Below are 14442 nucleotides of genomic sequence, written 5' to 3' on the forward strand. Positions count from 1 at the left end.
GCAGGAGCCCAGAGGCCCTTTGTGATGTCCCCAGATTAGTTCCGTGTATAGGTGGAGCTCCAACCTGAAAACCCAGCAAGGAATTGGACTGGAGCCAGGAGGCAGTAGCAGGGAGCTGTGGCCCAGCCAATTCACGGACCAGCCTCATCTGGCCTGGGGTCTGCTTGCACCATGGAATGCACGCAGTGGAAGGGAAGCTATCCTCCATAATGATCAGAAATACTGACACCTCCTGGAATGTCTTTCTTTGGGCCTGCTTCTGACGACTGTCTAGATATTTGAAGCCAGTGACACTGTCCACCTAAAACGTCTCTGGATTCACCATCAGGGTTTGCTGCAGGCTGAGTTTTGTAACTTGGCCTGTGACCTGTCCTCCAAAGGACAGCCTCAGGTATGAAGGGAATCTGATCACGTTTCCTACCTCTGTGTGAGCGGAGGACCTGCTTTTTGAGGTCAGGGTGATAATGCATGTTCTATTTCATTTAAATCGACTCTTGGCCTTCTTTCCAGATTAGTAGCAGGCCCAGTGTCTCTTCTGGGAACACCCTGGTCCCTTTGAGTTGTCCCAAGAATCGCTAGAGGTGGCTCAGTCCTGCTTCTCCTGGGGAAAGATCAAACCTCTCCATTCCCTGGGTGAGTTAACCAGCTGAAGTTGTTTGCTTCCACTGCTTCTGCTGCTTCCATAGGGTGTTGCTGCCGACTCACTGATCCCAAATGGAGACAGGCATTCTTGCCCACAAATAGGATGGTGTTCTTGATGGTTAAGATCCCCACTGAGGTCGTGGATGCACACCAAGCTACTCTAATCTCGTCTTTTAGGCTCATCTATGGGGCCAGCTAGAGCCCCACCACCACGTCTTCTCCCTGGATCACCTTTCTTTGCAGGGGCCCTCGCCTGTAAAAGCCTAAGAACAAATCCAGAGGAAGCTGGCCTGGGGGAATGCACACAGAACCACCTGTCTCCTGGGAGCTTGGAGTTTTCATTTTGTCCAAGCTTGCTGGGCCAGGCTGCCCACTCATCTTGCAGAGGGACACAGCTAAGAGGGACTTCTCTGGAGGTTCTCCTCCAAGCAAAGATCCTGGTTTGGGCTCCCATCTATACACAGAAGTAGCATGACCCTGCAGCTTTGTTGACAAAACATTTGAAAAATGCACCCAGGCCACTAGCAATCTGCCTATGTAATATTTCTAGCAATCATTCCTGGTTGAATTTTTTAAAAATTCTTGAAAATAAAAAAAGATGTTTAAAAAGTCTACATCTCTCACAGTCAACGGTACCCACTTTGGAAATGGGTCACCTCCCCTTCCTAACTGCCCTGGGGGACGAGGGTAAGGGATGATACGGCTCCTTGTGAGATGACATTTGAAGTATTTGTGTCATTGTCCTAACAGAACAGATGCCTGTCTGCAGGACACGCATGCATGCGTTCACAGTGCAGTTCATGCACACACCCTTTCTGGCTCTTCTGTAAAGGCTGCTGCAACCCTGCCAGCCTGCTGGCATGGCATTGGCCAGGCTGGCTCTCTCAGGCTTCTAGTCATGGCATTAGCCAGTCAGCACAGACACAGCCCCAAGGGTCCACATGCCCTCTAGGCAGACATAAGCTGGCTGGACAGGCAGCTGCCCCTGCACTATGGACTGTTAGTCCAACTGCACCATTTTGTAAACCACCCCCAACACCACCATCCCCGCTCCCCCCCACCCCCCACTTCACAGTTCTTGATCAAAGTAAAATGTTCCATGGGGGTTTGGACCATGAGAAACGGCCTGCCTGACTTTCTTACGCTCTGCTGTAAAAAAAGTACAGAGAACATCACATTTGTCCGGAACATGGGCCAAAACTTCTCATCGTGGGAACATGTTAACATTTTCCCAGGCAACATGCCCGAAGGCCCCTCCCGCCCTGGGCTATACTTGCCCCAGCAGTGAGCACTTAAGCATTAAGCAGGTCCCCCACCTCTGCAGGTCTTATGCTGAACATAGAACTTGCATTGTTGTAGAGCCACCAATTCCTCTTTCTTTAACCCTCGCCTTCCCTTTTAAAAACCTAACAAGGATGTCTCACAGCTAAACCTTAGAAACCATGACCTTCACTGAAACTGGCTGAGTTTAAGGAGAGGCTCTTAGTCACGGTCAGGTTCCCCTGTCCTCTGGCTCCCACCTCCCTTAACCATGCTCTGTCCCTTGGGGAATGAGCACACCTGGCTGCTTCTCCAGACACTAGTCCCCTCCCATTTCCAGCTCTGGGCTGGGCTGGCCACATTCTCGACCATTCTGAATGCCTCCTTCACTGCTTCTTTAAGAATAGAATAATAGAATGCTTTTAACAGTGGAAAGACTATTAAAAAATAAAGTTATCCATACTCAAAAAGTGACTACTTTTTCCCAAATACTGCGTGTTGCCATAAAAAACAGTGAGGCATGATCTGCTATAGAAAAATCTCCATGGCATTGGGTAGGGAAATGGATTATACTAGGTGGATTATAATTATGTTCAGGAAAAAATATAAAAAGGGGAACACAAGACTATTTTTTGTTCATATTGACATTAAACTGCAACAGTAGTTACTAAGTAGAATTTAAGATAGAGCACAATAGACTCCTCTCTGAACGTGATTATAAAAAGGACAAACATAGTCTGTTTTCCTGTCATGAAAACTCATGTACTCACCTCTTAGATCTAAAACTACATTTCACCATACTGCATCATCTATACATTTTTTTACTGAACCATTTCAGAGGAAATTAACTTAGATGCTGCATCTTTAAAATGTTGAGTTTGCATTGCCTCCACATATTCCCCTACACAATGCCATTAGCACCCTAACACAGTAAGTGATTCCCCAATACCATATAACTGAGTCTATATGAAATCTCATTTGTTTCCCAAATGTTGTTGCTGATCACCACGGGCTTGGTCTAGGTCCTGCTGCTCGTCACACAGCAAGTCAATCACTGTGGCAACAAGTATTGCAAGGGAAGAAGATTTTATTTGGGTGATATCAGCCTCAAATATGTCCCTTCCCAGCAACTCAAGGGTTTACACAGTGGAAAGCAAAAACAGGAGGGGCCGGGACAAGGAGTTGGTCAATAGGCAGCAGGCAGTAGCATAAGGGGGTCCAGCATCTCATTGTAACTGCATGTGGGAAAACAGGAATGAGGAAGAAGAAGTTGGTCAACAAGCAGCAGATGCACCTCATTGTCCAGTGGCAGTAATCTGGAAAGCCTCAGTTCCCAGTACCATTTAGGAGGCCTGATGGATGGTTGGTTTCCCGAGAAAGGAACTCAGATAAGACAAATGTAAGTTTTTCAAGGGGTTTGTTGTTCTTGTTGTTTGAGACAACAGTTTCACTCTTTCACCCAGGCTGGAGTGAAGTGGCACTATCTTGGCTCACTGTAACCTCCACCTCCCAAGTTCAAGCAATTCTCCTGCCTTAGCCTCCCGAGTAGCTGGGATTATAGGCGTCCACCACCAAGCCTGGCTAATTTTTGTAATTTTAGTAGAGACGGGGTTTCACCATGTTGGCCAGGCTGCTCTTGAACTCCTGACCTCAGGTGATCCACTCGCCTCTGCCTTCCAAAGTGCTAGGATTACAGGCATGAGCCACGGCACCCAGCCCAAGCTTCAGTTTTATGAGAAAACTGGGCCAGTTTCCACGTTTAATTTATTTGGTTATTCAAGTCTCCTAATGTTTTTTAAATCTAAAACAGTCCTCCCACCAGCCCTCCTTCCCTGGACCCTTTTAAATCCATAGCATTAAAGAGACCAAATCATTGTCTTATAGAATATCCCTCATTTTAGATTTTCCTGATTGCGTCTTCATTCTCTAAACTTGCTATAAACCAGCAGTTCGATTTAAAGGCTTGATAAGACCCAGGTGGAGGATTTTTGGCACCAACGCATCCCAGTTGATGCTGTGTACTTACTTCATGTTGTAACTTGTCATAATACCTGGTGGTGTCATTATGGGATCTACTAGAAAAATAGACAATGGCCAGATCAGACATAAAAATAGAACTCTGACCCACAGTCTGTAGCAACCAGTCCAGGAAGCCAAACAACCCCTGTAGCCTTTGGTCCCAAATGGCCAGGACTTGATCAATGCCTGCCAGCTTCCCTAATTCTTGCCTCTGCTTTGAAAAGCCTTTAGTAGGACCAACCAGAAAAGCCAAATGTGCTTCCCTAACCAATCAGATAGGATACCCTGCTTCTACTTAGCTCACCCACAGCCTCCACATGTGGAAAGCCTTTGATCAGGGCTCACTTGAAGCCTCCCCTTTTCCCACCATAAAGCTTTCTTACTCCTCTGACTGCCTTTGAGTGTCTGCAGGGGCAAGTGACTGTGGCTGACTCTCTGGCTGTATACCAAACTGAGAATAAGTAGCTTTTGCTTGTTCTCATTTGGGTGATCTACAGTTATTACTGAAGTGAAGTGTGATCACAGTGAAGGTAGTAATAGACCCCTTATATTGTCAATGGCAATGGACTTGGATGTTTTACTTCATGCCTTTCTTACACTGCTTGGATGTTTTCCATGTGCCTATATTCATATTTACAATAAAAGCATGATTTAGACTTTCGCTTAGAATTTATCTTAAATAAATGCATAGAATATGCAATTTTAAGTCAAGTTTTGCATATTTGGCTCAATATATCAAAATAATGTTCTGTGGTTTTAGAATGACAAGGTTTGTTCCACTTTTTATTAGACATGTAGTTAATTACATTGATCTCATAAAAAATAAGTTTAACTTGAATAAAAGAATGCCACAATGAAATACTGACCATTAAAAAAAATGAAGGACCTTAACCCTGAGAGAACATATAAAAGCATATGAAAGTCACCCAGTTTGATGTCTGACACATAGTGGGTGTTCTGCAAATATCAGAGCCCCTTCCCATGGTGCTGCACACTGCACAAGACGGCAGGGGTCCACCCCTTTTATCTTTCTGGTCCCATCCAGTCATCACCCATAATGAATCCCGAAGGCAGCATCTCCACCCACGGTGCTAGAGGACCACCGATTCCTCCTAGTCCTCAGGGGAAACCTCCCTGCCATCTTCTTGGTGACGGCCAACATACATTTCTTTCCTCACTTACTACGATATGTGAAGTACTTGGTGCCCCTCCCTCCAAACTCCTCCCTTCCCTTCAGGTCTCAAGGTCTCATTCAACAACTCAGACTCAAAATACGACAGAAGCCTCAAGGGGGTGAGACCAGAAAGGCACTCTTCCTTGTCCAATTCTGGAAGAAAACCTCTATCTTCTCTAACCCCAGGATACACAGTGGCTGTTCTACACTCAGGAATCACTACATGTGATTCCCAGGGCGGGAGGCTGCAACTCTTCTGCTAAGAGCTCACATAGCCCCCGGGCTCCCCTGCTCCCACCCCATCCACACACACCCCTCTCCCGTCTTCTCTGGCCTTCTCGAGGGCTGGCTAGCATTCTGGGAGCACCTTAGCCGGGGAAGCAGGCTTCCCGGGACGTGCTTCGCTTCGAGTCCTTACCCTACTGACTCGGACTTGCGTTCACCTGCCTCTGGTCTCCTCACCTGGCAGCTCTGCATTTTCAGATTCAGCTTCTCCAATGAGTCCATTTGCCACCACAGCAGTGATTGCAGTAAAGTGACAGCATGTGTTTTCTGTATTATGTGGAAAAAATTTAAGATACAGAACATTTATGTATGCATCTTCTGGATGAGAAGGAGGGAACAGGAATTCACATTTGATTTAGCTGGTATCTGCAGAAAGCAGCAGTAGGAATTAAGAAATAGATAAAAACAGTGTTACTTTTTGGGATGAAGAGTGGCATGAAACTGAGATCTCAGAGTATCTATTTTTATATCCCTTCTATTTGAGGGGGGAAAAAGTATACCCCAGGAAGGTCTGATCACCAAATCCTTCCAGAGATCGGTCTTCCAAGCCAAGGAGGCTTTCAGTCCCACCCACTGAAATCATCCAGTCCTTTATTCACCTGTGTCAGCCCCGAACAGAGGTGTGGCCTGCGATATCCTTCATGCAATCGAGAAGTTGGGCCTCCACCTGGTCCTGGGGGTCATCTGAGGCCCGCAGCCTTGGCAGAGGAATGTTTTCTGCCAGCAATTCCCACGGATGGGCTGGCTCCCCCAAGTGGGCATGTGCACGATGCCCAGTGTGGGCCTCTGTTTTTCATCCCTGAATCTATCCCCCACAGAATGGCTCAGTTGCCACACCTACCTATCTAATAAGCTTGAGGGCACTGTGTCCCCTGGGGGATGTCCCCATGTTGGAGCCCACATGCTTGACCATGCAGGTGATTATAGTTCCTGCTCTCCTTTCCAGGGCTTTGAGCCCAGCACATGATGTTGGGCATTTCTTGTTCCCCTAATTGGCTGCTGTGGAATGACTAGGAAACCTCTTGGATGAGAGTTTAAACCCCATAGGATGCCAGGTGGCACCTGGGCACAAGTCAAACTTTCCAAGAGCATTTTAAACCTCTTTCACTGCAGCCAGGAATGGCTGGCTCTCTGCTTCTGCTGCTTGCAGGGATTACAATTGTCCCATCCATACCTTGGTCTGTGGTGGCTGTTGTTACCTGGGTATGTGTGGCCACCACCTTGATTGCTCAGCTAGTTCCTTCCCTGGGTTCTAGAATGATGTCATAATGATGTCCATTATGACAGATCAGCCCGAGGCCGCACACTGACCCAACCAATCAACAGGTGGGTCAGAGCTGTGATTAAGAGACTAAGTCAGTCAATTCCCAATTGTGAATAGACAGTATGAAGGCTTTAAACCTCTGAACCTGATGGGCATTGGCAATGATCTACTGCAGATTCAACTACGGCGCAAAAGAGTGTATCATCAGGAACACACTTGGATACTGACACAACTTCATTTGCAGTCAGCTTGTCATTCTGAGCTCCCTTCCCACGCAGCATGGATATTGCACTGGATTTTGCTGACCAGTGAGTTGGGATATAAGGGGTAACTCTTGGCCTCTTGTTAATATTAGCAACATTGACAGTACCATATAATCCATCTATGACACCGCATAGGGAAACCAAGTCCAGTGTTAGGGGAGAACTGACTTCAGCCAGGATCAAGCATTGCTTTGGCATTGTTCCCCCATACCTGGGCCTTTCTTCTCCGATTGTTGCGGTAACTGGAGTGAGGAGCCTTAGGGGACACAACGATGTTCTCCTGGGAGAATTCCCTCCTGTGTTCTTCTCCATTTGTAGACATTTTGATTCGTTCTATTTCTAAGGACCAATTATTTGTGCTTTAACCTGAAATAAGGAACCCGCCTTATGATCTTCAAGAATACATGGACACACACCTTTCAGATTCAACTCTGAGATTTTTGGTTTTAAATGAACAATTGCGTTCATCACAAATGAAGGTTCCCTCAAGCAGCAGCCTCCTGGAATCACCTGCTGAGTCCAAATCTCGTACCCCTTAAAAATACTTACTTAGTATTTACAAGTACCAAGTATTTAGGGTGTTATGAAAAATGCAATTTGAAAAAGTACATTGTTTTTTAAGAACAAGAGGAACTGTTTAGAAATTATACAATGTATTAACAAAAGTACTGAATATATCTCAAACACAAAAATGTAAAAACCAGTTACCAAACCTCAAGAAAAACTTTAACGTGTCAAATGCAAAGGTTAAAAGTATTTCATCTTCATTCTATTGTTGGTAGATAACCTTAATAAAAATGAGCTGTTATTTCCAGCAAAATGGCACGTAATTTTAGACGTATCACTTTTGATTTCTATGGAAAAGCAACACCAGCATGTATTGTTGCTGAAAGTGAGGCAGCTTTTTGATTCTGTTCTGTTCGACTCTGTGTTCTGAGATGCATATTTGACACTGGCCACACACCCCAGATGTGCTCAGGGCACAGCCTGGCCCCACAGAGCACTCCTGTCTGCAGGTGGGCACCTAAGGCCCTGCCATTCCCACTTCTTATCGTCATATTTACTTAGTTCTCAGAACCTCTGCGCATCTTTACATGACTTAAGTGAGAGTAAAGTAGCTTAGATGTTCCTAAGCTTCCTCAGAGCACGTAGCATCTGTAACAGCAATTCAGAAAAAGGACAAAATTTATTTTACTCTTAATGGTACACAGCATAGGAAAACAGCTTAGGCAGTTTACTGTAACTGATGGCCCTGATGTCTTTATCTATAAACTCCCCACAGAAGTTTCTGTAAGTATAATGTTAAATAAGTCTATAAACACAAATAACAGCAACAAGAAGAAGAATGTAATCCAAATGCCCAGTTATAGGAAACTGGTGAAGAAATTTACTGGTAAACCCACTGTATGGTGTGTGTGTGTGTGTGTGTGTGTGTGTGTGTGTGTGTGAACTTGGCTCAGTGACAGTCCCTAGTTATTCAAGCTAGGTGCTGCTGTGAAGGTATTTTGCAGATGTGATGGATATTAAGAAAGTATCCTAAAGATCTGGGTGAGTCCGATTCAATCAGTTGAAAAGCTTTAAAAGCAGAAGCCTGAAAAGGCCTTAAAAGCTGAAGCTTCCCTGAAAAAAGAAATTGCATCCATGGGCAGTGGTGTCTGCTGTACCTGTGCCTGCGGAGTTCCATTCTGCTCATTCTCTTCCCTTTCTGACCGCCCAGAGACAATACTTGTGGTCTGTGCCTGTGACCTCCCTGATTCTGGACTTGCTTAGCAGCACCTGCAATTTTGTAAGCCAATTCCTTTAACAAATTTGCAGCTACTAAAAACACTGGTTCTTCCTCTCTAATTAAAGCCTAATCAACAGCCCACAAATTAGAAGGGGATGCTGCTGTTAGAAGGAATAAGGTATACATTTTAGTCCCTTCAAGACCCAATAAATGACGGTAAAATGATAGCAAAGAAAAAAACCTTACTTTGGGGTTAAGAAAGCAGACTGATACATAAAGTTAATTTTGCTCCTCTCTTAAAATCCTACTACAAAACAATAAATATAGTAAAAGAATTTTTTTAAAAAGACATAAATTTAGAGATACAGAGAAAGCAGAGAGGCAACAGCGACAAAATCGTTTTAGAAGTTGAAAAGCAGAGAGATCAGTGGCAAATTCCTTAGCAGACCTGAGGATACCACATCCAAAACCAGCAGAGGCAAATGCTAAGAATCTTTAAATGTACATAACTGTGGCATTGTTACCCCACAGAAGTTGGGGTACAGGGGAGGCTTAAGTATGGAATGGGTGAAAGCTGGGTGAGAAACCAATTTCTACTTTCCAAGCTACAGAGAGACAGCTTTTTCCTCAACATGGCCAAAGCAAGGTTTATTCTCTAGAGAGTGTGAGAGAGGTGTGGAACTAGGGATGCCAGCACAGATCCAGAGAATGGGCACCACACTGAAAACAAAAGGATGAAGTGACCATGTGCTGTCATGCTGGATGCTGCGTGCGAAGAGCCCCAGCCTTCTTCCCCGACGGGGCTCAGAGATGTGGCCAGGCTGATCCTTCCTATCACATAGGAAGGGTTCCTTGGGGGAATGTGGTAAATCCCTGAAGACCTAACGAGACCATTGCTGCGCTTCCCCAGTGAACAGCCCAGCCAGACCATCCTACAGTGAAACTCGAAAGACCACACGCTTACCCATTTGTTCTAGACTTTTACATTTCCTCCATTAGTCAACATCCAATGATTATTTGACACCTGAGGTTAAAGCCTCTAATGTGCAAAACGAAGACCAAGGGAAATAAAATCAAGAAAAAAAAAATTAGAGGAATTGGAACGATGTGGGATGAAGAAAAAAATACTACCCTCAGATAAGACACTGTATTCATAACACAAGTACAGGAAGATATAAAAGAGTTCTTGGAAATTAAAAACATGTTAGCAAAACTGAAAACTCAACAGACGAGACTGAAGGATGAAAGTTGAGTGAAATGCCACAACGTCAAAGCAAAATGACAAAACGACACTGGAGCGACCAAAAAATGAGGAAACTGGCCAGACTTGGGGGATTACACCTGTAATCCCAGCACTCTGGCAGGCCGAGGTGGGAAGATGATGAGGCCAGGAGTTTGTGACCAGCCTGGGAACATAGTGAGACCCATTTCTACCAAAAAATCTACAAATTGGCTGGGCGTGGTGTCGTGTACCCATAGTCCTAGCTAGTTGGGAGGCTGGTATGGGGGGAGTGCTTGAGCCCAGGAGTTGGAGGCTACAGTGAGCTATGATTGTACCACTGCACTCCATCCAGGGTGACAGAATGAGACCCTGTCTTTAAAAAAAAAGAAATGAGGAAACTATCCAGGATGCCCGACACATAAATAACTGATGCTCCAGAAAGAAGAGGGAAACGGCCCCACAGTAGGTGCTCACAGCCCTTGCTGTTTTGGCTCTCAGGATCTGCGTGTCCACCCCAGCCTCCAGCCTCCCAACTCAGACGCAGCAATCCACACCCAAGGATGAAAACAGACTTCGCTAGTTGTCACTGCGTCCAGCCCTGTTCTAAAAGATGATACTAGGAGAAGGTAAACCCACTGACCCTCTTGTGGAGAAAGAATTCAGACTCGAGGCTAAGCCTTTCTCCTCAAGGGTTTCCTCAGAAGACACAGATCCCTCAAAGGAGAAGAGGACAGAAAAAGGAAGAAGTCAACATTCCCAGGAGATTCTCAGCAAAATAGAGGACAGGTGTCAAGACGAGAGCTGGCCCCAGACTCCAAGGGCAGTGAGTCCAGCCTGGAGCAGGGATTCAGGACAGACACGTCAGGAGCCGTCAGCACCAAGATCCCCGTGGGCTTTCCACAGCTCAGCTGAGGACAGGTCGCCCAGGTGGTCCCATCCACATTCTTTCTACTAGGCTTATCTTGACACGATAGAGGAGCTTCCTGCCCTCCAGATCAGCTGCAGAACCTCACTCCATCCCACAGCAGTGCTCAGCTTTGACTTCCTCCCAAAATCGAGAGGTCAACTCTGGGGACTGCAAAAAAACAGATCACGGCAGCAGGCAACCTATATCCACATTCTTGCCAGATGATCAGGACCTGGTCTATGGATAGTGCAGTAAGAGGCCCTGATGGTGGCAGCCCTGCTAGCCCAGGACTCATTCAAGCCTTGCTGCTCCCTGGCTTTCCCAGAAGGGGCCCTCGTAAATTCTTGGGGAAGAGGTCCACTCTGACCTTGAGATCACATTATGTTCTCCAGCAGACGCCATCCAGCAGTGGAAACACTGTGCTTTCCCCACAGAGTTAATCTGTGCTTGGTGCTCAAGGTTTTCAAAACTGAATATGTGAAGAGCAAGGAAATTATTAATTATAGGTCAGGCTAACACTTACTTTGGTGGAGAAGGTGGGTAGTGGTAGTGTTCTCTTCCTTAAAGATGTTAATGCTATCCATTTAACTCTTTAAACTATACATTTATGGCCAGGCACAGTGGCTCATGTCTGTAATCCCGGCACTTGGGGAGGCTAAGGTGGGATGATTGCTTGAGCCCAGAAGTTCAAGACCAGCCTGGGCAATATAGCAAGATCCCATCTCTACTTAAAACAAAACTATGCGTTTATATTGGATACGCTCTATGTATGAGATGTACTGGGTATCTTCCCTATGTATGACATCTTTCACAGTTGGGGAAAAAAGATAAAAACACATAGTAATAGGGAGGACGAAAGGGGAATCATCAAGAGGCCAGAGACTATATTCTACAAAGGGAGAGCAAATGAAAGAGTATGGACAGACAGGGGAAGGGTGAGGGAACCCACAGGCCAGAAAAGTAGCAGAAGGGGGGAGGTGCAGAGGGCCCACCTGCCACAGGTCCCACCTCGGGGCCCCCATCCGCTGAGAGTTCCACCATTCCCACGCCAGCATGTGCGCCCTTGTCTGCCGTTTATGTTCACTATGTCCCTTCCTGCACTTCATGTTTCTCTTCATCCTTGACTTAGTGACCTTGTGTCTCATCCACCCCACAGGAGGTGGCAGCTTGGCTTCCCAGAGCAAACAAACCTCTGGTTGGCCCACTGCTGTTGAGCCTCAAAGCTCTGTCTCGGCTGGAAAGACAGACCTGCGGCTTTGGCTGATCCTCAGCTCCTACCCCAGAGCTGCTCAGGGTCCACACCTAAGCAAGAGGTCTCCTTCTACCTTGAAGCTGAGGTTTTCTGCAGCCTGTGCTAGGCCAGGAGCGAAGTCAAGCTCCATTTGAGTCCTGTTCCCCACTCGTATCACAGAATCGTAGCTGTTAGCATGGGAAGGGGCCACAGAGGTCATCTCATATTCAATTTCTTGGCCTCATGGCTGGAGCTGAAAATCAGCTCTGCCTTTCCAGAATGATCTGAGCCAGCATGAGACATATACCACCTTGGGGAGGAGACCGATTTGGCTGTGCCCACAACCCTGCCCCCCAGCACGGTCTCCATGTGGTATAGATAAGCCTCTAACCCACCAGGGCACGCATCCCCCCAGGGCTGCCTGACAGCATGTCTCGGGGCTGCCCTGCAAGGCCCCATTGTGTCCAGAGTGAGATCTCAGTGACTTAACTGCCTTCCATTTCAAAAACACATAGGATTGTCTTCCCCCTTGTAATTACGAAAGAAAACCAAGGTGCCTGTAGAAAATTTGGAAATTACAGAAAAGTCTAAAGAGGAAAATAAAATCCCAGCGCCAGAAGTGCAGCTGTTAAGGTTTGGCAACGTTATCTGAGCTCTGTGAAAGAAACCAGTCCTAAAACCAGCAGCTACCGCTCCAACCCCCAACACCTCCATTTGCCAGGCCAGTGGCTTCAAATGACGGCGCTGGGTGTGAGCTGTCAAGCCCTGTCCCTACGGACACATGGGCCAACTCCAACTACCAGAGCCCTGCACAGCTCTGTGACACCCCGTAGCCACAGGTGAGATCAAGACTGCAGCGCCATGGTGGAACTTTACCTGGCAGGAAAGGATGAGGGAGGCATCCACACCAAGTCTGCCTCACGGGCCTGGCCACCAATGCAATGTGAGTGAGGGTTCTGCAGAACATTCTGCCCCCAAGCCCCTCCAAGCAAAAGGATCAGAGAAGGAGGGCTCTGCTCTGCCCTGGGCCCTTACCACCCTGCGACATGGAGTTCAGTCCCACATGGGCTGTTCCGGGAGCCCAGCAATGCTGGGTGATCTCCCAGTGTAATGCTGTCAGGTACCACAAAACAGCCCCCATGCAGGTGGGGCCCTTCCCAGCCGGGGCCGGACAGGGCTCTGACTGAGAAGGCTGCCCAGAGCACTCAGCTCACTCCCTTTTGATTTTCCCAGGCCTTCGGAATTGAATGTGAGGGCCAGAGGGCAGGCTCTGGGTCTCACGCAGATGGGCTGCCTGGCTGCAGCCACCAGCTCATGCCACACCGGACAGAGGGGCGGCAGGGAAAGGGAGGAGGGCGTGAGAGGCTGATGCAGCAGGTAGCAGGGACTGCGGATTATCATGAGAGCCAGAAAGAACCCACACATCAGCCAGCTCCAGCTACATGCTGCAGAGGAGAGAAGCTGTCTCAAGTTTAGAAATACAAGAAAGCAGAGCAAATAGGAAGAGATGAAAAACTCGCATCTTCAAACACAACCTTACAGAAATTGACCTTTATTTGTTGTACTAAAGCCTGTTTAACTTTTGATACAAAGTAACATTTTAGTACAGAAAACCCAAGTCTGTCAGCTCAGTACCTGTCTGTGCACGCTGTACCATCTCAGTCCCACTCTGTCTGCAACTCAGAAAACAGCCCCTGCCCCCAGAGGGTTTGCGAGTTAATACCTCAGGAATAGTCTACAGTTTTTCATAGTTTGTCTGAGCTAGAAAACTTGTACCTGTAAAACAAAGGACAGCATTGGGGACTGAAACTTGTCTCTTTTTTGAACAACTGTGCAAGAAAATATATCCCTTTTTAAAAACGGCAGTTTTGGCTAAACTACAATCTACTGTCTAGAATTACAAAGAATAAAATGAAATCAAAGATTTCTCGCTAGTAAAATGAAATGTTAGGAACAGTATTAAAATATAGGTCCCACCCCAGTGACACTTACACAGAGCCCAGTACAGTATCTATTATTAACAGGATGCACAGCTTAAGGAGGAACCACATCAAATCTTCAGCCAGGCATATCCAGCAAAGCTTTGTATTTCTTTACTTGGCCAGGCTGGGGATTTTCCAAATCCTTATGTTCTGCTTCCTTTTAATTATTAATTCCATCTTTAAGTCATTTCTCTCTTCTTGCATTTAACTATATGAAATTAGAAGAAGTCAGACAACAACCTGAATGCTTTGGTAGTTAGATATTTCTTCTGTCATATCCTAATTCATTACTTTTCAGTTCTGCTTTCCACAAAACCCTCAGACATGGGTACAATTCAGCCAAGTTCTTTGCCATCTTATGACAAGGAAGGACTTTACTGTGGTTTCTGATACATTGTTTCTCATTTCCATCTGAGATCTCACCAGAATTGCCTATACCGTCCATATTTCTACCAACATTCTTTTTT

This window comes from Cebus imitator, unplaced genomic scaffold, assembly GCF_001604975.1.
Source record: "Cebus imitator isolate Cc_AM_T3 unplaced genomic scaffold, Cebus_imitator-1.0 Scaffold11, whole genome shotgun sequence".
NCBI classification, from domain to species: Eukaryota; Metazoa; Chordata; class Mammalia; order Primates; family Cebidae; genus Cebus; species Cebus imitator.